Consider the following 25,343-nt stretch of genomic DNA (forward strand, 5'->3'; position numbering starts at 1 on the left):
CTCGAATTCAAGTTAAAAAAAAATTACTTCACCAAAACCAGAGCTAAATCAGAACCAGAATCCCTTCTGATGCTTCCATTGCTAATTTACACAGTAGTAAAGAATACTGCCTTCAATTAGGTGCAATCGTCATTTATATCATATAATTTACAATTGAGTTAATTCATTAGAAATAATGGATTACAGAATGAACTTTACAATGGAATAAATGTCTCACCTCATGCAAGAGGTGCAGAGGTAAAGCTTTGATGCAAGCAAACGCCAAACAGCTTATTGGGGAAGGGAGGAAATATTTATTCCACAAACACATTCATTGTGTGAATGGAAGAAGATATTTCTATAAAAGAGATGTCAGGCCACTGAGATGTCAGCTTTTCCTAACTGCTCCAACCAACACTTCTTTGCTCTCCATGTTGTCCAGAGAAATGGCAGCTTTTCAGGACAGGAAACAGCATAAGCTCTTGCAAGCTATTGGTTGAGATGTTTATTTCCTAAACATCATTGGTTTTAAAAGATTTTCTTTTGGCAAATAGCAATGTCTCCTGTTTTGCTGCTAGACATAATTACATTGGCTTTTAAATTAACATGTAGTGAACTTTTTTTTTTTATAGCCATTAACCGTTAAGTCTATTTCTTTTTTCCTTTCACCATAGATTCAATAAAATCAGTCCCTTCTGGAGATTTGCTCCAACTCTGCGTGAAGCTGTGTCATGTTTCCAATTCATTTTAAAAAAATCTTTTGGCAATAGATGCTATTGAAGAATATAGGTACTCTGGCTTCTGACTCAGTCCCTCCTGCAGCATCCTGGTAAGCAGAGAAAGTGTACTTTGGTGTCTCCTCCTCTGCCATGGTATGCCCATCCCTGTACCCTGCTCCTCCTTCAGCCTGCTCCAGAGATGGCAGATGCTCTCTTTGAGGGTGTCTGGGTGGGCGCTCTGCATAGGGAGCAAGCAGAGATACTGAGACTTGTGGTGGAGCCAGCTCTAGGCTGGGAAGGGGGATCCCGGCAGTTCACATTTCTCTCACCAGGGGTAGATATTTCTGGCCCCTGCCCAATCACATAGGTTCTTACCTGCTCCCAGCCCTATCTCTGACAGCCACTCCAGGACCTTTGGGTCCTGCTCTCATCTCCGCCTCCCAGCAGCCACAGGGCCCTACCTGTCCTGAGCACACAAAACAGCTTGCTTAAGAACAACACACAGGGTCAGAAACATAGATCAGCCCTCCTCCAATATTGCCATGGCAGGGGCACTAGCCCCAGTTCCGCCACCCAGGCCTGTGCTGTGGGCCTGCCTCCTCACTGCCCCTGGGAGCATCCAGGGGTGGTAGGAGGGGAACTGTGCATGTGCTCCTCAGCCTTGGGGACTGCAAATGTGCCTCTCTCTTGCACAGGATATGCAAGGGGTGGGGGGACCTTAACTTGTTCATTAATGTAACCAGGTTTAGACAATGATGCAGCCCATAAAGGCTTTCAGGGAACAGGCAATATTAAAAGCCTGATCCTAATTTATTCTAAACCCTTGCAGTACAAAAGGGGCCTTACAGGGAGTGAAAATACATTTTGCTCATATTTTAAGACCCCTTTACACTTGCTGTGTAAAGGAGCCCTAGTGATAGATGAAAATCAGGCCCTCCATGGGTTATGTGAAGCTATTTAATCTAGTTTAATCCTCGTCCACTGAATGGAAAGGAAGTAAGAGCAGGGGTAGGTGGCCTCATACTGGTTGGCCCTTGGTAACTTACTCTGTAAAAGTGAAATGTGTTATGCTACACTGAATGTGTTTCCTCTGTTTCCTGCTGCACCTCGTAATCCTTACTCAACCCTCACTAGCAAATCATTCTCGTCTCAATCAAGCCAAGGCTTGTTTTGTGTTTGGAGTTCCAGGAACACTAACGCTTTGGAACTTTGCCACACTGTTTCGAGGAGCTTAAAAAATTAGAACTGTTTCCACAGTGCAGTTGGGGATGTTTATTGTTCGAGTGGGTGGTAATGTCACCAAAGAGGCTTGGGAAACTAACACTGGGAGGTGGGACTGTGAGCTCCTGCTAGGCAACACGGTAGCGTGGCTGACTCCGGCCGAGCGGCACAGCTGCCGGTCCTGGTGCTCTGAGCAGCATGGTAAGGGGGCCGGTAGCGGGGGAGTTGGATAAGGGGCAGGGGATCCTGGGGGGGTGGTTGGGGCGGGAGTCCCGGGAGGGGGTGGTCAGGGGACAAGGAGCAGGATGGGTTGGATGGGTTGAGAGTTTTGAGAGGGCCGGGAAGTGGGAGGGGGCAGATAGGGGGCGGGGGCTAGGCTGTTTGGGGAGGCACAGCCTTCCCTATCTGGCCCTCCATACAGTTTCGGAACCCCGATGTGGCCCTCAGGCCAAAAAGTTTGCCCACCGCTGAGCCAGATCTTCAGCTAGTGTACAATGGCACAGCTCCACTGAAATCAGTATGGCCCTCAGTTTCCACTGCCAGCTTTTATCTGAAGACAACACCAAAACCGCAATTTTTCACTGGTTACCCAAACCTTTTGCGACAGAGAAGGCAGGCATTGCAGGTTGGACTTTCCTCCACCTCATGATTATTAGCCACTTTTAACCCTGCACAACTAGATAAATAACCATATATAATTAAAAAAAACCCACAACAAACTCTGGACTCCAGAACTGCCTCTTGTATCTAGCTATGATGATGAAGCAAGCAATGTCTTTCAAAAGTACAGCCAGTTATATTCTATGAATTAGTCATGGGGGGGGGGGGTGAAAACCTGCTTTGTCAGCACTTTTCTTGTAAGGTTCAATAAATCCAGGCCTAGGAATAGGGAATAATGGGCAGGATAATTACATGGAAGGACAAAAAAAAGCATTAATGACTGACACTTGTTCCTCCATGTATATTTAAGCAAAGTATGAATGTGTATATAACTGCTTGCTAACACAAACCGGAGACTAATTCTTCACTGTCTTGCTGCAGATGCATTGTTATTTCAGTGTCCAGTGTTATTGCCAAATGTTATCCTGAGCACATTCTGAGTGATAAGTAATTCATTAATCTGAGCGAATCAGTCAGCACATTTTATTGAGGTTGTATATCGTTAGCATGTCAGTCAGCTTGATTCAGGTCAGCATACCTACCCTGAGAAGGCATGTTGCTAGTTCCCAAGCTGCAGTCTCATTATCGCTCCCTGAATCGAAGCAAATAAATACAAATACAGACTGACTACATTGTCAAACTCAGTGGCTCCACTTTTAGGGCCAGATCCTCAGCTGCTGGAAACTGGCATCAGTGGTGCTATGTAATTTACACCAGCTGGGTATGTGGTTTCATTTGGTTTTCAGCTCTGGTTATCTAATTCTTGTCTTTGGGTGCGTGCAACTATTGTACTACTGAAAGTGAGTAGTTAATAACACTGCAATAGAACCATACAATAATCCAACTTTTCCTACATCTAGTCCTCATGCTTTAATCTCTAATACACTAGGGCAGCTTTGCGCTTCTCTCCCATTGCAACGCTACCCTAAACCCAGCGTGGCCAAGGGCTGGAGGATCCCCATCTGATAGGGGAATCCTTCATGATGTAGAACCTCTGTAATGGCTCCAATGCCATCCCTTGCAGGCCCCTGGCACAGGGGTGTGGCTGGGGTTCTCTTATGCACCACTGAGCCCTGACTGCTGAAATGGCCCCTTGGAACCATAAGTAGCCAACATAGATCAGCCTCCAAGGTGTTCTAATTTATATCAGGGGACCAAACTGGTTCAGGGATGTCCCAAGGATCAGGGAAGTGTAAAGTTGGCTTAAAGCCATCTCTGTGACCCACATCTGGAGCTGCACTGAATGCTCTTGGCTTACAGCCCAGGATCTGGCCCCTCAAGTCAGGCCTGCTGTGTAATATCCCTGCCAAGCCTAAAACAAACTGCATATCTTGCTGAATTGTGTGGCAGTTTTGTGGTGCATGTGCATTTTTCTGAAAGACGGAGATGAGACCACCAAACTCATTTATACTTGTGGTCTATTCAGCATTTGAATCCAAGTCACCAGAGGTGAATGGCTTTTACATACGCTTGCTGTGATAAAATTACAGGCAAACATCCAAAGAAAACACACAGCTCAGGGAAATGATTTAATTTTGGGGGGGAGGGGTAAAGGGCATGTAGGATGTACATAATCTATTAAGGGTTTGATTCTCATTCACACTGTGGCCCTTTTACACCACTACTGCCATGCAAACGAGTCTTAAAATGGGTGAATTGCTATTACATTTACATTCACTTTAAGGCCCCCTTATGCTGCTAGAGTGGTGTATAATGAAAATAAGAAATCAGGCCCATAATATTCATCTCCTCTCATTTTCTTATTCACACACTTTTCTTTACCAGTGGGCAGTTTGCAATAATTTTCTTCTACCGTGTACCAGTATTACCAGTTCCAGTGCAATTTCCTATCATCAGTATAGGAACTACTTGCTCAAACCGGTAGCATCTTACTACTAGGAAAGGAATAAAGAAAACTTTTTAACTGTGTCCTTTGTTCCTGTCCTTTTGCACCCGTTTTGTAACAGCCCTTGAAATGCAATATATTTTACACTAATTATATAAAACAGAAAACTGTTAAATTGTAGAGGTGGATTAAATGAGTTTTAAGAGTGTACAGTTTCACTTAATACACAATTTGGTTTTGTTACATTTTCCCTCTAAATTAAGGCTTTAATACTTAGAGATTTTGGAACATTGCTTTTTAATGTTTATAAATGTCAGGTGATTTTGAACAGACCAGAGTTCAGTGTCCTGTAATGTGCACCCTTTTGAATTTTTGGGCTCTGGAAGTAGGTGTTGAAAAGAGCAGGTAATCAGTTGTATAAAGTGCTGACATTATATTTTACCATTTTATTATATAATTAAGGTGGGCATTTCATTATTTAAAGCCAACCCGAGGCAAACTAAGACCTGTTGTTAAAAGTAGAATGATCTCTGAAAGAATTATAGAAATTTCAGATTGAAAATACCTGTTATGTTATCCAGTCTATTCCTCTCCTAATGAAACATTTCCCCCATAATACCTATATATTCTCCATTGCTTTGTCCAGTCCTGTTTTAAATGACTTGGTAGATGGGCTTCTCAAACTTCCTGTAGCAGAGTGCTCAGTGGAACAGGAGTTAATTGTTACATGCAGGGATCATACATATTGTAAGGCCATAGGGTCTGATTCACCATTAATACCAGTGCAAATCAGGAGGGTTTGCAGCAGTATAAAACTGGGAAAGTGAAAGGAGAATCAGGCTCTCACAATATACGGCTCTCAGTTTCTGATGGAACTCCATGGAAATGCAGCCTTGGACCTAGGGTAGTACATCCCCCAATTTCCGGTGTCGGGACTTTACTGTTGGTTGGAACTTCCCTTCCTTACCTCTTTCTAGTTTAGACAAATGATGCTGGCACCACTAATTGCCTGGTTTCTTTTTTCCAGATCTTCTAGCCATGTGTATTTCTTTCTATTAGAGTCAAATGTCTGCCTTGCATTTTTACTTTTGAACCATTTGATCTATCAATTAATAAGCCTTTAACCAAACATTGTAAAGAAGGGGACAATTGGACAAGCCTTTGCATTTGGCTGGAATCTTTAAGACTCACTGTGAACAGCTGGACTCTTTACAGTCCTTGTGATGCCGATTAAATGGAAATAATACATGGCAGAAAAAAGCTAAATCATTTGAACTTCACAAGTTATAGCCTGGAGCCATTTCACTACAGCTCATTAGGGAGTTTATGTTTATAATGTAATGCCTTTAAATAGATTTGATATTTCTAAACAGGGTTTTGTAAATTAGAACTTTCCCAGGGGGCTAACCTAGTGCAAGCTATTCCAGTTGTGGAATACATCCTGATTGAATAGGCTGGAGTACAGAAGAAATGCTTCACTTAAAAATGCAGAGTCCTGTGTATTGTAATTACTTGTAGATTTAGGAATGTCACAGCCATACAAGGGAATAGGGAAATAATACCCATACTAGGTATAAATAATACCCAGTACCCTTGTGATGCATGATTCACAACAAAAATACAGCAAAATAAATTAATGAAAAAGATCATTCTGCCCCTCCTTTATACAGATGCAGAGGTGGACCCATATAATCAAGAGCAGAATTTGATTTAAAGTGTCAATATGCTGCTGATAGATGATTGAGACAAGGCGAATGAGATAATATCTTTTATTGGGCCAACTTCTGTTGGTGAGAGAAACAAGTTTTTCAGCTTACACAGAGCTCTTCCTCAGGTCTGGGAAAGGTACTTCAGCTAAATACAAGGTGGAACAGATAGTTTAGCATAAGTAGTTAACACATATTTCAAGGGACCATTCAAGATGAAGTGGCCCATTAACACCCCTCCAGTCATAGGGGGATAGGAAGGCAGGGGAGGGGAAAAAAGGCATCTGAGGGGCAGGGAGTGGGTTATAGTGGGTTATAGATTGTTGTAATAAGCCATAAATCCAGTCTCTCTATTCAGTCCATGTTGTTTAGTGTCTAGCAAAGTTATGAATTTAAACTCCCAGGCTCGTCTTTTGCAAGTGCTGTGCAGATTTCCTTTGAGAATGAGGCCTGAAAGACCAGGTATAGAGCAATTGTTTTGTGAAAAGTGTTCGCCCATGGAGTGATATGATGTTTTTGTCTTTTATCATTTTCCTGTCATTTTAGTTTTCTCCTATTTATAACAAAAAAATACAGAGTTTCTAGTGATAAATATCAAACCGTTTTGTCCTTCACTTTGTTTTGAACAAAAAGGTTGACTTGCATCCATGCCATTGTTGCCTAGAAATCTCAGGAGATAAGAATTTTTTTTTTTTTTTTAATTTTCCACTACCTTTTTTCCCCAAGGACAGGTACACTTTGTGAACAGCCTCATGTTATATTTCAATTCATTCTCTTCTGGTGCTAGATGAAACCCGGATGTCCAGAGGTAGTATACACATTGTTTTTAAAATTAGGTTTCAGAGTAGCAGCCGTGTTAGTCTGTATCCGCAAAAAGAACAGGAGTACTTGTGGCACCTTAGAGACTAACAAATTTATTAGAGCATAAGCTTTCGTGGACTACAGCCCACTTCTTCGGATGCATACAGAGTGGAATAAATATTGAGGAGATATATATACACATACAGAGAGCATAAACAGGTGGGAGTTGTCTTACCAACTCTGAGAGGCCAATTAAGTAAGAGAAAAAAAACTTTTGAAGTGATAATCAAGCTAGCCCAGTACATTTTGATTGTGTCTAGTTTGCATATCAATTCCAGCTCAGCAGTCTCTCGTTGGAGTCTGTTTTTGAAGTTTTTCTGTTGTAATATAGCCACCCGCAGGTCTGTCATTGAATGACCAGACAGGTTAAAGTGTTCTCCCACTGGTTTTTGAGTATTATGATTCCTGATGTCAGATTTGTGTCCATTAATTCTTTTGCGGAGAGACTGTCCAGTTTGGCTAGACACAATCAACTCAGGATTGAATAAGGACTGGGAATGGCTGAGCCATTACAAACATTTAATCTATCTCCCCTTGTAAGTATTCTCACACTTCTTATCAAACTGTCTGTACTGGGCTAGCTTGATTATCACTTCAAAAGTTTTTTTTCTCTTACTTAATTGGCCTCTCAGAGTTGGTAAGACAACTCCCACCTGTTTATGCTCTCTGTATGTGTGTATATATATCTCCTCAATATTTATTCCACTCTGTATGCATCCGAAGAAGTGGGTTGTAGTCCACGAAAGCATATGCTCTAATAAATTTGTTAGTCTCTAAGGTGCCACAAGTACTCCTGTTCTTTTTTTAAAATTAGTTAACTAAGCTTTATTGAATCTCAAAACAGGATGATATTCTGTAATCAAATAAAAATCCTGGTCCCATTGAAATCGCTGGTTATGTTGCCAATTAATCCATTGCCATTTATTTCTTCTGTAATCTCTCACCCTTATATATCAGCCACTGGAATGATATATCTGTCATCTTTTTCTCTTTTGTTTCACAACATTTATTTATTTGAGACTATACAAACTAACACATAGTCCTATAATAATGTATACAAATGCACAAGAAAAGAAAAAAATACAAAATCTAAGACTATTTAAAAACTGTGGTGTAAATCCTCTGCCCGGCACCTGGTCTGAGTAATTTAGTGGGGGGAGATGGGGAAGTTGCATGGGGCAAGGTGGATGGGGAATCTTCCTTCCTGTAGTTCAAAATAAGAGCAGAAAAACTAACAGCGGATACTTTGGCCCAAATCACTCTCCAAAGAATTGGATCAGATCAGGTCTTAAATTCTCATACAGTGTTTCCCAGAGCCCCCCCAGGCCCTCCCCCAACATGCTATTAAAAACTCCAGGAGGATTGAAAATATTTACCAGAGTGCTGCTCCAGACAGCTCTGGCTGACTTTAAGCGCTGGACCATATGATCCAAGTAGCAATGGATCCTCTGACCCACTCCAGACAACCCATGCGCGATGGGCACAGACATTCCCTAGAGACCTGGATTCCAGGGATTAGATCCCCAGAGCAATTCCCCAGGGAATCCCCACTATATGGGGCACCCTACACCAGAGCAGGATTCCCTGCGTGAGGGAATCTTCAGCTGCTGCCTTAAAACAGCTTTAAGAGCAAGGGCTGGAGCTAAGGCTCTGGATCTGTGTCTGCTGAGGGTATGCCCCTCCTGTGCAGCCTCTCCAAATGGGATCCCCCTTGCCAAATCAGTTCCACTCCACATAAGGCCATCTCATCCAGGGAGGCAGGAGGAAGAATTTTCCCCTCCCCAAATATTTAACATACAGAATTAGAGGTGCCATATACAGTAAGTATCCATCAAATTCTCCAGGTGCAAGTTCAGAAAACAAAGCTTTTTGGCTTCGTTATCAAAGATGGTAAAGAGTGTTGTATGTCCCCAAGAGTCCCTCCTCTCCCCCAAATGTTCTGCACTTATGGTATACAACTGAGAAGAGTCCGTATTGTTTGCACAAATGAAGTGGGAAGTTGAGTTCAGCAGAAAAACACTGATTACATACGTGGCAACTTATTCTGCATATCTCGCCACTGCCCGAGATGCCTTTTGCAGGCCCCAGCACCAAGTTAAAGTTAGCAGTACTATACACTATCATTCAAAATTGTTTAGAATTTTTCTTTTGATTCATGCCGTTGCTGTATTTTGTACATCCTCCCGACCACACTTAGCAGCTGTAACAACACTTGTGGTATTACCAGTAATTTGCAACTTATCAAACATGATTGAACCTTGTTCTTTTGTGTAAACGAAACAGAATTCTCTGGTTAGCTTTCTTTATACTTTGGAAATAGTGCAAAGGAAACCAAGGCTATATTTGCATGCCAGACAATGAAACATAACACAGAGTGTATACATGCCTTTGACATTGTAATTACTAGCTGTTGTTTAGATTCCATGTATGGTCACTGGTTTTGGCTGTGTTGAAATCAGCTGTATCAACATTTAATCAAAGTCTTATAGATTTTGGTTGTATATTTTTCTAATGTCAAAATGGAAATGCTGAGGCTAAAAAATAAGTTCTTAGGGATGAAAATGCATGCCTGATCCACTGCAAAAATAATGAACATTTGTAGCATAATGAACAAAGCCCACTCTGAGGTTTTGTCCCTAATGAAAGAAATCAGAGCAGGCCATTTAAAATCTGAATTCTTTCTTTGGGGTTTCAGCAATTCTTCTGGAATTCATATTCAGAATTGAATTTTAATGTACTCTCATTTATCATGCTTAGGCTGACTACCTCTTCCGAGAAAATGAGTCCACCCAGAGAATGAGAGTATATGCAAGTGTTGCCTGGGCTGAAACATATCTGGGTCTTTGAGAAATTGTACCTTTAGTGCACAGTTGCAACCAGTAACTCAGACTGTCAGCTACAGACTGATTAGTGGGTGTAGGTTATGAATGAAACTGTATAAAACCATCACCTGCAATGCAGAATATGCACAGACAGCATTTCTAAATCTTTGGGAGGCAAACATATAGCAATGAAGCCTCTGAGACTATTCACTGTGTGTTCTATAATGCTTGGAACATGTATCAGTGAGAGGAACAAGGGTCTGTACTTTACAGGAACTGTTAAAATGAAAGCTTTAAAAGTTATATAGCAAAATAATATAAAATATAGCTTCTAATAACCCCCTACTCTACAAACCTTATTGCCCAGCTCACTTTTATTCTTTGGAAAACATTTGAACAATATTAAATCCCAAATACTTTGCTAAATATCATGCCGCTAAATTTAGGGCTTCATTGAACTGCTCCTCCTGCTACCAAACACTCTTCTTAAAGGTGTCTTGGCTGCTTTTTAATATTAGAAATATTTACTTCTGACTTCCCTGTTTTTGACAGAGATCTCTTTGGAGGACTGGAGATCCAGTGGGATTAGCAAGTCTCCAGGGCCTGAAACCTGAGCAATTAAAAAGAAAAAGGATTTTAGTCATTATTTGTTCTTTTTAATTACTATTATTATATGAATACCTGTTCAACTCAAGCTCCAGATGAACACATGGGATAAAAGCTTTCTTTGTGAAAGTTGCAACACTTTTCTGCTCCTTCAACTGACAGTTGAGAGAGCTCACAATCTATTTCTCGAGCCATTCAAGGAGTTTGCCAGCAGCCACAGGGAAAAGAGAGTTTAATAGTCATGATGTTTCTAAAGTTAAAAGTAAGTTGAGAACACCTCAGGAAAAAAACCCAATAAAACTTATTTATGCTTCAGAAAGAAGCAAAAAGGGCACATTTTCCTACCCTATTAGGTTTCCTTTAAATAAAGAAATCTGACTGCAGTCTTCACAATAAACTAGCTTATCCTTCTGTTTCATTTTGCCCACCAGGCTCACTAAAAAAGGAAAAACCTTAATAGTAGCTTCACTAATAAGATACTGGGAGAGAGAAACTTTTCTAAGCAAAGTAGTTAAACAGAATTGTTGATAAAAAGCTTAATGTTCAAACTGTGATCACATCATTATAGTAGTGATTGGAGCGAGGCTTTTGTGGATAATAATAAATAATAATAATACCTAGCTCATATATAGCTTTTGTCATAAGTAGATCTCAGAGAGGGGGAGGCAATTACTGTATAATACTGCAGTGAATGAAATAATGCTTAGCTGGTGGCATTTGCAAGCCTGTTTAAAAGCATCATTATGAGAATTCATTGAAACATCATTTGTTTCTCAAGTTAAATTCTCAAGAAATTTCTCTTGATATTTTTCGTGTTTTTTTTTTTCCAAGGATCATTTAAAAAAAATCTGGAAGCTTCCTAATTGATTAATTTTGCTATGGACTCTTTTCCAAGGTTTCTGTCTTGGGTTTTCTTTTTGATAAACCATAGATCTGGGATGTGCTTTGTGGCGGTGTTGCCTTTTTTATTGCATGGGATCATTTGTTAGTGAGCCCAAGGCTTGACTGTTGGCTGTCTCAGAAGGGAGGGGGAGAGAGTTCTATCAACATAAAAATATTTCTACCGTGTGCATTTGATCAAATGGTGACCCATAGCAATTTTCTACTGTGCATCTACTCATTAGTGATTGAAAAATAGCGAGAGAAACTCTGGCACTTCTAATGCAGCACTGCTTTTAGCAAAGAGCTTTTCCATGAAGATATACGGAGGGCAAAATTCTACTCTTAGTTCTACATGTGTAAATGCAAAATAAGAGTGTGATTCAAAGCCCAGTGAAGTCAACGGAAAGTTTTCCATTGATTTCCCTGGACTTTGGATCAGGCTTTAAAATCATTGAAATCAACGGAGTCATTCTGGAATCTGATTTCTACCAATTTCACTGAGAATAGAATTTGGCCCTAGGAGAAGTATACGAAAGCCAGTGAAATCACTTCCAAGATCACTTCCAATATACTTCCCTTGTAGAGAGATTTAATTATACAAATCAGTCAGCAGGCGAAAAGAATCTAAGTAAAATGAGTTTTTTTTTTAATGTAGACATTTTTTGTTACTACTTTTTAAAGATTTTATTATTAGGGGAATGGCCGAAGCAGCAGCACCTGGTATAGTGATTTGCAAAATGCTTTCTATTATAAACCCCTATTTTCCTATGATCAAAATTTGCTAAACATTTGCCTTTTGGGGCTGACATTTTCCATGCTTGATTTTTGAAAGTTTGAGTAAAAATGATTTTGCCGTTTTTGAGATCACAGAAGATGGGGGGAAATGTGTCTCATTTTAGAGGAGTGCTTGTTCTATTTTGCTGTTTGTGTTTTTAAACAGACCTACAGCTGAAATAACTGATGTTTGTAGGTTGCAATTTGACTTGCAAATAGTCCTCCTGGTGAGGAGCAGTGCATGGCCTTGCTACATGGAGGAACCTGTTTTTGAGTTGAGGAACCAAGTGCTGAGTGTTTGAATATTGCATACTGAGCGAGATGACAACAGGAATAGATTTTCCTTCAGTCATTAAGGGTCCAATCCAGCACCCATTAAAGTAAATGGGTATCCTTCCATTGATTTCAGTGGGCATTGGATGCAGCTCAAATGGTCCATTTATATTGCCAAAGAAAAAAACATGCAGCAAGTCTCAGAGCCTTGGTCATCTGACTCGGTTTCATGGGACTTGCACCATGGGGCTAAAAACAGCAGTATAGACTCTCCCACTAATGCTGGAGCTCAGGCTTTGAGTCCCTTACCATCATCAGGTTTCAGAGCCAGGGCTCTAGGCCAAGCAGAAGCATCTACACTACTGTTTTTAGCTCTGTAGCACGAGCCCCGCAACTTCGAGTATGTATACCTGGCTCTGAAACTTGCTGCCATGTTTTTTTTTTTTATTTTAATTTTAATTTTAATTTTTGCAGTGTAGATGTACCTTAAGTGTTCCCTTGAGGAACAACATGATGCATATATGTTCAGTAGTGAACTAGCTTATTAAATTCTTCACGTCACCACCCTTATTTAGCAGAAGTTTGAAACTTGCCATTTAAGGTGTTTGTTGATGGGCAAATCCATAGCCATCCAGGATTTCCTTGCAGCAGAAGCAGTGTTCTGCTGAGCAAAGGGTGGGCCAGGATTTGGGGAGAAGCCCCATTTCATGGCGTTGGCTACATGGCAGAGTGTGGGGGCAGGTGGAGCTTCGGAAGCAAGTAGGTAGGACTGTATCATTGTCTAGTTAGCAAGCTATTGACAACTTCTTTATCAAATATCTTTATTGCATAAAGGAAAATAAAGAACAATAAAATTTAAAACAAAGTGACAAAAAATACAAAGGTCAGTATAGTAGAATATAAAGGTTTACGTGTTTGCTGATTCAGAGCCACTGTGTTCTGCACCTTGCACAATCAAGCGCTTACTGAGGCCAGGTGTTCTGGTTTTTGTTCTGAAATGATGGAGTCCAATGTCATTATTTCTCTTGTGGAAGTGTAGACTGTAGTCTCAATCCTGCTTCTCTGAAAGTTTTCTCTCTCACTCTCACAAACTTCTCCTTAATGTTGACAACCTCATTGTTCCAGAGGAACGTTGCAGTTGTGGAAAGTCATGTTCTCAGAGGAAGAGGGGGGTCTGTTACATAGCTAAAGCCAATCCCATATTGGGCTCTGAATATGAGAACAGAAATCTTGATCTGGACTCTGTATTCAAGGCACAGAGCGGAGCATTGGAGTAGTGTGTTAATGACAATCCGTGTTACTAAGTAGTTGGGCAAAGGAGTTTTGTACCAACTGGAGCTTTTTCAGGGTTGCTTCATTTCCTAGATATATTGAGCTGCAGTAATACAGTTTAAAGGTCAAGACTGCATAACTCACCGTAGTCAGACCTGTGTTCATTAAGATATGGTGAAATTTTCTGACCAGTTGTAGATGAAAGTGGAGATGGCGGATTGTCGCCAAAGCTAACCAGTAACAGTGAGGCATCCTAAAGGACATCAAGGCTGCAAACATACTTAACAGTTTAAGGACAGATATCCTCAACGGGGGGATGTTTTAGAGAAGGAAGATTCTTCAAAGCACTTTGTTCTTCCTTCCATCACCATCTTAGGCTACGTCTACATTGCACCGCAGTGAGAGCTACTGAGATGTGAATTGCAACCTGCCCCAAAGTGTTATGATCAAAGTGCCCCATGTGGATGCTACTGGTGCAAACTAAAAGGAACCTACTTCACACTAATATAGTCCTGTTGGGAAGAGATATTAATGCAAACTAGGTACCTTTTAGTTCACACCAGCATCACCCACATGGGGCAGTTAGATTGCAATTCACACCCCCGTGTGGTGCAGTTTAGACAAGCCCTTAGTCTCACCTGTATTCATCTTTAATCAGGGATGACTTTACTTCTAGGTGTTCATTTCAGCTATGCCTTTCATTTGAGGATGCTCTTTACATTTGACGTAAAGGAGATATAGAACTGGGATTTGTCTAGGTACTGCTGGCGCGTCAGCCTGTGTTAGCTCATCAGCTCTCCCAACAGACGAATATACATGTTGAATAATGTGGAGGAGCTGTGTGAAACTCTGCAGGAGAGGCCTTTGGAGGTGGACGAACAGGCAATAGTAACCCTGGAAGCCTGAGTAAGGAAACAGGATAGACAGTGCTGGTTCCCAGTCAGTTCAGTCAAACATAGCCAGGATATTCTCTAATCAATGAACAATTCAGAGAAGAGCTGCTGTGAGCAGAATGTACATTACATATCTATGTTAGTGGCCTTCCATCATTCTGCTTTATTGATGAAATAACTGTTAAAAGAACTAGACCATAAGCTGCTGTAGCACTAAATGCTAAAAAATTTGCACACACAGTGATACCTCCTGTTGCCTTTTCATTCCAGTCAAAATGGTCTCGTCTCTACCATAATCCCCTGTTGTCCCCTGGTATTGAAGAGAAGTCTTCAGAAATAAGAGACCCAGAAGGCTTGACTCCTCTTACACAAGTGTAATCAGGAGTAACTCCAGTGAGGTCAATGTAAATAGCCAGTGTAAATGAGAGCAGGACCAGGTCTTCACAATCAGAAGGGAAAGTGAGTGTAGTGCATCTGGCTCAGGCACTGAGCCCACTGTGGAAAACAATATTATCAACACTGCCAGTGACCATAGAAAGTTCTCTCTCTCTCTCTGCAACGTTTGTGAATGATCCACTGAAAAATCCAGCTGTGGCAAATACATGTACATCAGATATACACAGCTGTGTATGAACCATGGCTTATCCTTCAGTAGAGTTGAATGATAGGCCAATCCATCAGAGTGAAAGTACTTGTAAAATAATAAACCATTTTCTCTTTATTTTGCTGCCTTTATTAATTTCTTCTTTCTTTTCAATTCCCTGTTGACTTCAATTAAAGCTCAGGAGCCTGCCAAACTTGGAGATTTTTTTCTTTCTATAAAGAAGCTTGCTGACGAGGCAGCTTTTCCCAAACTTGCCCAGTTCTGCTGTAATTTTAGTTCTGTCTTACAGCAAAACAAAATGGTTGACATGAAAGAACAATCAATCATAACTACTCTTTGGGATGTATAAATATGTACATTCCTGGCCTCCTGAACAGTGTTAAGCAGCTGTGGTTAATATTTAAACTGCAAATATGTTAAATATATTTTGAATTTTGCAGCATTTGCAATTCCAGACATTAATGAACTTTGCAGGTGTTCAAATTCATTGCTAATAGTGGAGCTTTTTACAAAGATTGTTAGTGATATTTAAACTGAAATTCTGGAATGCAGGCAAATTAGATAAGTTAAAAAAAAGTCCAGAAATAAATAACATGTCTTGATTAGAGGGATGAGTTATGCAATAACTGGAATTCTGCTGAGTAGGAAAAAATGCAAACCCTTTAAAATTATAAACGGTCTGCAACTTCATTTTAAGTGTGATACCAGATTCGATCACTTCATCTGCCTTCCTGTTTCCCTTTCACATAAACACAATTTTCTCTAAAAACAAATCCCTGAATATGTGTTTCTCATCAAGCTGCAGCACAGTATTAATGCTGATCTCTAATATTTGGCTTTCTGCAAGCTGTCTGCAGTGGAAAACTCATACGGTGAAATCTTGGCCCCACTGAAGTCACTGGGAATTTTGCCATTGACTTCAATTAGGGTAAGATTTCATCCACAACCAACATTATTCCCTGTAATTATTAAAATTAATAAAAAATCTTACCTGTATATAGTCTTTCACACTGAAGAATCCCAAAACACTTGAGCCCCGAATACAGTAAGTAAAGAATTTAAGCGCATACTTAACTTTAGCATGTGCTTACATGCTTTCTTGAATGGGTGCCTCTAAGTAATGCATGAACTGTAAAGGGAGAATTTCAAACATCTTTGAAATGCAGCCATTTCTGATGTGGAGGTATACAGCAGTTCTACATTTTCCAGCAACTGCCCACAACAGATTAGGACAGGAAATAAAGGAAAACGTATTTACCAATTCAAACTACAGGGAACATTTTGATAGGCAGGAATTTGAGTCTGAGTAAGAACTGAGGCTAATGTCATGCTTTCAGAGGAGGGATGATTTTGTGATTAAGGCACTGGACTGGAACTCATGAGATCTGGGTACAATTTTGCTCTGACCATAGAATTCCTGTGTGACTTGAGCAAATCATTTAATCTGTGCTTCGGAAGTCCCACTTGAAATATGGGGAAAACAATATTCTGTTTCTCCTTCACTTTGTCTACCTTGTCTATTTAGAATGTAAAACCATCAGGACAGTGACTGTCTCTTCCTATTTGATTGTGCAGTGCCTAGCACAATGGATTCATTGGATCTTTGTGGTGGCCTTTAGGCAGTACTGAACTACTACTACTAAGAACTATAACATAAATCAGCATGGGATTTTTATGACAGCAAGTGATTAGATCCACAATATTATGTCTCTTCCAAAATTCCACACCTCCACTATGATGGTATATACCTCAACCCTCCTGGGACACAGGTTCATCCTTGACTCAGTAAACAGTGCCACTTACTGAATAACCATCATCACTTTCTGCAGGACTTTGTTGATCTTCTGAGCTGTCCCATTCAAATTCTAATATGATCTGACACTGTTTAACTTGTGAAATCTAGTGGGTGTTAATTTTGGTTTTGCTATGCTGCTTCTAGAAAAAATTAGAGGACCGGCCAAGTGGAAAAGCACCAAAGTCATGGAAATGAACATTTTAAACAATCCAACATCACAGGTATATTTTTTTTACCCAGAATAGTCTTTATTTTTCTCTCTCTCTTGTAAATAACATAATTTATTTCCAGATAAATTTGGAATCTACAGTTGCTGCTCTAAAGCCAGCGTTTGAGTGCATTTTTGCCTATGGTTTTAATAAGGTCACCTACTTGAACAAAAAGTTCAGAATTGTACACAGTAGTCATGTGACTTGTTTAGTCAATCACAGCCCAGGATATTTTACACACATTTTACAATTGTGTATAAAACCTTGTCTCAGCAACCATCTGGAGAATATTGAATTTCATAACTGGTAGGAATTATTCAATATCCTCCTTCTCAAAGGAATAACAATTTCAAAGACTTCAAAGAGTGATATCCAAGTTGAGAAAAGGTATTTAATGTTGTTAAAACTGGAAATTATGTAGAAATAACATACTCTTTTTGATCTACCTAAAAAATGATTTTATGGACTAGGGAAATATCTTCCCCTATTGTCAAGTTTTGTGTATAACCAAAACCTTTCTTTCTCTTTTACCTCATTGAATTATATATTCTGCCCTAACCCACAACATGTCACTTTCTGACTAAAGCTGTGGATATGAAGTTGATTCTGTTAATGGGAAAGTTTTTCTAGACGTGGTTATCAATGATTCATTTTTTATTTTTACATTTTGGACCAGTTTCTGGCCACTCTTGTGCAGGTGCACAAGGTTGTGATGATGATAGTGGAAATAAGGAACTTTCCTCACATCCCTCAAGACTCCTTCAGAGTGGGAAATGCAAACCTGCTCTTCATGGGGCCAAGATCATCAGCTGCTATAAATTACTGTAGCTCCACTGAAGTCAGTAGAGCTTTATTGAATTACACCAGCTGAGGATCTGGCCAAGTATGTGTCCAAGGCAGCATAGAGCCATAGAACTACCAACTGGTGCTAGATACCCCTGAAAGGGTTGGGCCATGGCCCTGCCCCCCAAGCACTGGCCAGCAGGGCAGGTTCTACCCTAGAGGAATGCACTTTGCACTATGATACAATGTAGAAATGGCCACATCTGTGTATGCTCCCCAAATACTGTACAAGCAGAATGTCTCCAGCCACTGGTGTGGGATCCTTAAATGCACCAGCTACTGCTGCATTGGCTAGTACAATTTATCTGTATATACATTGATTTTTGTTAATGTAATGATATCCTCTCTAGCTACTGGTGTGCACACATGCTGCCAGCCACATCAGAACTTGCTTTTCATGCCAACCTTGAGGAGCAGGGTTTTTTTTTTTTTTTCCTATTGCCAGCTTCACTCAGTGTTTGTGACATAGCTTAGTATCCTGTCCTGTTGAACTTGACCAGCAAAACATTACATGATTGCCCGTGTTTCTGAAAAAATGTGCAAAGAAATAGTAGAGCAGAGACTCGGTTTTTCATACCTCTTCAGAGGAAATGGAATATTAAAAACTTGAAAATTGTAACCTTCCTGCAAGAAATCAGATTCCTGGACCACTGACTGATGCAAAGTGCCTTCCAGAAAAGATTTTTTTTTTTAAAGCAGAATTTGTTAGCTCCTGTGCCACTGGAAAGGTAGTACTAGGTTTATGTATCATGATGTAGCTACTTCCCTCCCCAGCTCAATAACAAATGCCTTTGGGGGAGTTCTAAGCAAAAGGCGTCTCATGCAAAACACATTAGTGCATGAACTTTTTTGAGTGAAGACTTGCTATCAATTTGAAAGGATGGTAACCCCTAGAGTAAACACTTATCTGTAAAATAGAGATTATGCACTTAATAACATTTAATATTTTGCCATCTCAAGCCTCCTATGTAGATCAGCCTGGGAGAGTGGTGTTTATTTTTTTGCTAAATGTGAAAGTTCATTCTCAGTATCAAGTTTGTTTGGTCCACTAACTTTATTAACCTTTGCATTTATTTTTGCATTTGATGGCCTTTCATGAGCAGCCGCTTTAGTAGCTGGGATAAAAATGGTTACATCAGGGTTAAAGGTCATAGCCATTATGGGATTTCAACTTAAAACAGTCACTGCTTTACAGGGATCACAGTATGTTTGTGATTAATTATTTTCTTTGTGAGAGTTTCTATGCAAAAGATTATTATAGTAATATATAAACCATCTGGGTAACCTTTAATATCTACCTAGTTTCTTGATGAAATAATAATCAAAACTTTGTGAAAAATAGCTACATTCCTAACTAGAAACTATAGTACCTTTCATTCGTCAGTCACTGATGTGTCTATGGAATTTCAATTAAATATAAATGGGACTGAATCAACCTTAAGTGCAAATATATTTATTAAAAGAACCACAACACTTCACAATGCCATGCAAAGTCAAGAGTTTTACAATTTTTAAAAGTATCATTTTGGGCTTTCTTTCATGTTTTTTTAAACACGCACATGTTCATGAAATTCCCAACATGAACTGAATTAGTCATGCATCACTGTCAAATGTATTTTTATTGAAGTCAAAACATCAAATAACATTTTCAAAGACTAATAAAATGATATTTATATCTTAAAAAAATACATTCCTAATCTCACAGTTGAAATTCATAGCGCTCAGGAGACACTGAAATCATTGCTTAGAAACAGTATTTGCTGACTTCACCAGGGTAACAGTTTAATCCTTAAAGTAATCAACTTTCACCCTCTTCTTTGGGTCTTTTGACTTTTAAGTTCTCACTAGTCTTTCTGAGAAAAAACAGTGCTAGGAGACAGCTATTATTCTCCTCCATGGGATAGTCCACTTCACTCAGACAAGTAATATCATCTTCTGTTTACACTCATCTGAAGCAAGTGCACCGGGTCACCCTCTCCACTCTGATGTTTTACCAAAGCGAAAGGAAAGACTTTGCAGCAAGAAACAACAGAGTTCCGAAACCAGAACAACCTGGGAAGCAGACACTGCATGCCTATTTATTTTTTGCATTTGATCCTTTTGAAAAAAAAATCTCAATGTCATGTCCCCAAAGCATTTCCCATAAGCCGATGTGCTGTAACAGAGAACAGCTTTGGACAGTATTTTCTTTTCTCCCTCTTTAAAGACATTGGGGCAGATCCTCATCTGGTGTAAACTCTACTCAACTCACCTGAAGACTTGGCCTTTTCACTTCAGTAAGAATATATCAGATTTAGTATGTGTGTATTAACGTTTTCACTAATCATCAAAGTCATTTAGAAGAAAAAATAGTATTTTCTTAGCATAATTCTAGCAGGGTGGCAACCAAATGATAGGAATAAACCACAATATGTACCCCAAACAAAAGTCCTCATAATTTAATCACTAGCCCTAAATCTACTGGCTACCTCCATGGTTCACACCAGCTGAGAATCTGGCCCAGTGCTCCTTTCTACTGCCTGTCACTCGGAGCAGTGCATAAGACACTTCATACAAAAACTCCTCATGCAGTGCCTCCTTCCAAAGCCTGACATTGGCTCATGTGAATATGAGGCTACAGGAAGTTTACGCATGCTGTGATAATTATCCATGCTGTAAAAATCATAGCACTCCTCAAATATTTAATAAATAAAACCCTCCACCTCTGAGGGAGAAATGCACATTTCAGTGTCATGTGACCTATTCATTGACTGACTTGTCTACTGCGCTCAGTCTCTCCTGAGTGGTGTGGTCACCCGAAATAAGCAGGGAACTAGCTGCTGGTGCCAGCAACCTGTAATGAGACCTCTGAAAGCAAGAAAGAGACTAACAGTGTGGTTACAAACCCCTAGGCACATGGCTGGCCCTGAAAGATATATTGAGGAGCAAATACTTCAGAACAAAAGCCCTCAGTAATTTACTCACTGGCCCTAAATCTACTGGGTCTGTGATAATTGACTAAAGAGTTTCCAAAATGTGTGTCTAAAAGATCATCTTACTAGCTGCTCACTCCAGCTATGACCAACACGACCACAGTGGGAAATAGTTTCAGAAATAAGGTAACATTTCTCCTGACACTTTCTTTTTCATTAATTCTGGACCACTAGAAACCTTGAAAATAAGTACTGAGATCTCTCCTCTTCCCGGTAACTGTAAATCCCTGTTGGACATCGACTGCAGCTACCACATAGCTCTGCCCTGAAAACGTTCCAAAAAAGACATCCAAGAAAGCAACATCCTTCTTTAGCTACTTTATTACCCTAATGACAGGATGTGGCTTCTTAACCCGGCTATGTGGGTGCCCCTTGCTACATGACCTAAATATCTTCGCTACGTGGTTGAATAATGCAGAACATAGAAGCAGGTTATATAACTATTTTCTGACTCATGTCTGGGATATGCTCAGCAGTATGATGGAGCAGCATGAAGTTTCTTTAGGATCACACCTAAAGGGGAAACCCACACGTGCTACAATGATGGTTGATTTAATGGGACCGCTATTCTCCAGCTGCTTCTCTAAATTGTTATTAAACATTTGATTTCACATGACGGCTGACCTCAGATCCCTAGCTGCCCATTTCCTATGCAAGAGGTGGTAACATTTTCCCAAATCCTTAAATCACAAGTGCACTTTCACCTATGAGGATACTTTCACAGGAGGTCTTTGCTCTGTGATTTTGAATGTTCTTGGTAGGACACCAAGACTGAGTTCTTCTTTGAGTAGATGCAGACATGTATTCCACTTAGGCATGTGTGTGCCCAGTGCGCCGGAGCTGGAGACTTTTGCTTAGCAATACCCATAGAGGGGCAGTGCTTGTGCCTCGTGGCTGTGGGACCCCCCAAACGCGCCTCAGTTCCTTCTCACCTCCTGTGACGGTAGTCAGAGCTCCATGTGGTTGTAGTCTCACAACCTCGCATTTTGTCTTAGTGCAGTTTATTGTTTTAGTTAGTTAGTGTTAGTTAGTAGTTAGTGTTCCCTGGTGATGCTTTAAAGAGGGTTTAAACACTGTCCTTCGTGTGGAGGGCGGTCCCCAACAGCAGCCCCCTCACATGGTGCTTGCTTTGTCTCAGTGAGGCCCACCTTAGAGAGTGCTGTTCTATTTGTAAATCATGTAAGAAATGGACTCAGGTGGTGCATGAACTCTGCCTGAAGCAGCACCTGCTTGACCGGCTATGTGGCCCAATACACTACTGAGGCCCTCCTTAGGCCAAAGAGCGCCCTCAGGCTCGGCACTGCTTCTCATTCTGGGATAGGCACCTCACTAAAGAGACAGAGGAGCCATTCTTGATCATTGGCACCGAGGAAGAGATCTCATAAAACCAATCGGGACCACTCCAGGTCACGGGACAACTCCTTTGCCTCCCCTAGGAAAAGCATGGACTGGTATGGGGCTGGTTCCGGCATGCAGGACAGCGTGGGTACTGGTGACTCTTCCCCGATATCAAGTGGAAAGGGCAGAAACCCTGAACCATTGACTCTAGTTCCAGAGTCCGGGCCTCCACTGAGTTCAGTACAGATGAAGGAGTGAGATGCCAGTACCAACTGTATCCAAGTCAAAACATACCAGGCAGCCGCAGACCTCCTCTGCCTTTTGGTCCCGACCTCACCATCCAGGACTTTCCCAGGTCTGTGCCACCTGTGGCCCCTCCGATGGAGTGAGCTGCACAACCTTTGTGTCTGTTGGCACTGCATCCAGACACTCCCCTTCCCATGGTGGGGATGGAGGTGGTACTGGTATCAGTGCAGGGGACCTTGGCACCGGGACCCTCTTCAGCCCAGCTGCATCCGATGCCATGAGTGCTCTCACCACCTTCAGCACTGGCTCATTCAGGACCTCCGGTACTGCTGTTTCCACTGGCACCGACATTGCCTGTGGTCTATGTTGCTGGTTTTGTTATTATTGTTAGTCTGATTATTAACATTTTATATTGTGATATAAGGCATCAACCTGGTCAATACTTCATTGTGCCAGGCACTGTAAAACCAGGTGATAATTGATTGTAAGCAGTTTAAGACTAGAGACTATCTAAAAGATAAGACATAACAGGAGAGGAGTTAAACAAGTGGGGGAGGCTATACACAGGACGAAATAGGTAACAAAATAACTGGATATTTTAGAAATGACTAGCTGTGTGTGCAGTTTTTACTTCATCAGTAGCAGCAATCACAAGTTGCTACTTGCCTAGTCATTATCAGATGATGTTATCCAGGGAGCTGATAGTTACACCTAGAGTTAAGGTTACATAACATTTTCCATTCTAAGACTTTTTTTCAATTGCTTATAATTTGCTAACCTTTCACTATTTCGTCTGAAATTTTCCATACTTGTGTCTGCCTCATGCTGAATGTTTTTGGAAAGTTTCAGCTAAAACAGTTCAGCCATTTCTGAGAATGAGGTTAGCAAAAACGCAACATTTTGCACCATTATAAAAAAATTCTTGTGATTGTTTCATTGAGAAGATCTAGCACCTCTAATGCTTTGGAGCAGGACTTGAAATTTGCCAGAGAGAAGCACTGGGATCACATAGGTAACTTAGGTTTTGTCTATGAAAATCCACCCATCTTTGGCCTCTGAATATTGCGGGCTAGCAGCAAAATTCTCCAAAGATTCCATCTCTACTGAGTATGCTCCATCCCCAGAGAACTCTGGGCAAACCACAATGAGTATGCTCCCCCAGCACCGAACTCTGTGCCAGGCATACTGGGCAAGCTCCAGCCCTACACAGTGCTCACTAAGCACGCTCCATGGCTCCAGTAGATGACCAGGACTTTCTTTGCAATTGCTCTTCTCAGTTGCCTGGGCCACTCTGGCGCCAGTCACTAGTACTGAGAGAAGGGAGCCTTTTTTGAGTCATTAGACTCTCTTATGTGCCTTCAGTGCTCCCTTTGCTGATGCCCAGGCAGAGCTGGCACCAGGCATAAGCAGACTAAGCAATTGCTTAGGGCCTCAAGCAGCTCAAGGGGGCCCCCATATTTGCTTTTTATTATGTGTTGCAGGGGGCATAAAAAAATCCTGCTTAGGGCCCCCAGTGGGTTATCACTGCCTATGTGGCCAGGCATCATGGAGGAGGAGAAAGAGGAAGTGGCATGATGGAACACACCTCTCACTGTGTTTCTAACCACTAGGCTCTGCATTCAGAGGAACAGATTCTCAGCTGTTGTAAATTGTCACAGCTTGACTGACTTGGAAGTCAATGAAGCTATCCCAATTTACACTAGCTAAGGATCTCAGATAGAGTGACCAGATAGCAAGTGTGAAAAACTGGGACAGAACCTCTGCTGGCAGAAGAACTTCAGCTGCAGTGAAAGCTCTTCTTGGGTTTTATAACAATGGTGTTACAACTTTTTTACCTTGGTGTTTGTAGTTGTTCTAGTTATTCTTCAGTGTTTTTTGCAAATGAAGTAACATTTCACATACATGTCTGGGTGGATTTTGAGAGCAAGGTAGCATGCATTCAGCATGAGAGTGCTGTGGAAACAGGTAATGCTTCTGCAAGTTATAATGAGCAGTGAGGAGGCATGCTGGGAAGCAGCATTTGCTGCCCTTGTACAACGGTGGTAACATGCACTCCCTCCACTGCTGGCCAGCCAATTCCAGCCATGTGCTATTCCCAAGCCCATTTTGTGATGTGTTGTGCTGGTGATGGCACCAATAAATCCCCTGACCCTTAGCACTCCTGGAACACAGATAGCAGCAGTTGCCCATTTTTGGCCAACAGTCAAGGCATTGCCTGAGTTTTTTCCATTAGGAGGAGAAATTGATTATATGAGTCAGGTATTTCTTTGGTGCAATCAGATTTATTTACAAAGAATGTGCACAAAGTCCCATTTCCCTGAATTCAGTAGAAACAAATGACAGGAGGCAGTTTCTTTGCTCAAGAATCCAAGCCTGCCTTTGCAGAGAGCACCGTTCCCAAAAGAAGCTATGTCTCTCTGCTTCCTCCCAGGGCCACCCTCACCACTGCTTGTCTAACTCTCTGCCTCCTACACACAGCAACCAATCAGTCCCCTAGCTCCTGCATTTTACAATCAATCCTAGCGAAACCCCTCAGTCCACATGGTTCAGCTTCTGATCAGCCTTGCCATGCAGCCCGTTGCCTTGGGCAGTGACTTCCTATTTTTTTCCAGCTATCACTACATAAGGAGGTGTTTAATTGCTCCTTGCATTTAGCTTGTAAGTAAGGTACTTAGCACATTTGTCAGCTTTAACAGAGTCCGTGATAGAGTTCCAGCATAACACATCATTATATTTTTTCCTGCTTGGGAGCATTGGGAAGAGAAGAGGATCCCCGTATCTTCTCTCCTACGTAGCAAACCAATGCAGAACAATAAAAATTG

The 25,343-nt window shown here is 41.0% G+C and overlaps 1 long non-coding RNA gene across 1 annotated transcript in view; it reads left to right on the forward strand.

Moving 5' to 3' along the window:
- Positions 1-2,088: 2,088 nt before the first annotated feature.
- Positions 2,089-25,343, forward strand: part of LOC128831045 (uncharacterized) — an 82,652-nt gene continuing 59,397 nt past the window's right edge. The window contains exon 1 of the long non-coding RNA XR_008443729.1: positions 2,089-2,120. This is a non-coding gene — a long non-coding RNA (uncharacterized LOC128831045). The remainder of the gene's footprint in view (positions 2,121-25,343) is intronic.

The sequence above is a fragment of the Malaclemys terrapin genome, chromosome 2 (assembly GCF_027887155.1).
Source record: "Malaclemys terrapin pileata isolate rMalTer1 chromosome 2, rMalTer1.hap1, whole genome shotgun sequence".
NCBI classification, from domain to species: Eukaryota; Metazoa; Chordata; order Testudines; family Emydidae; genus Malaclemys; species Malaclemys terrapin.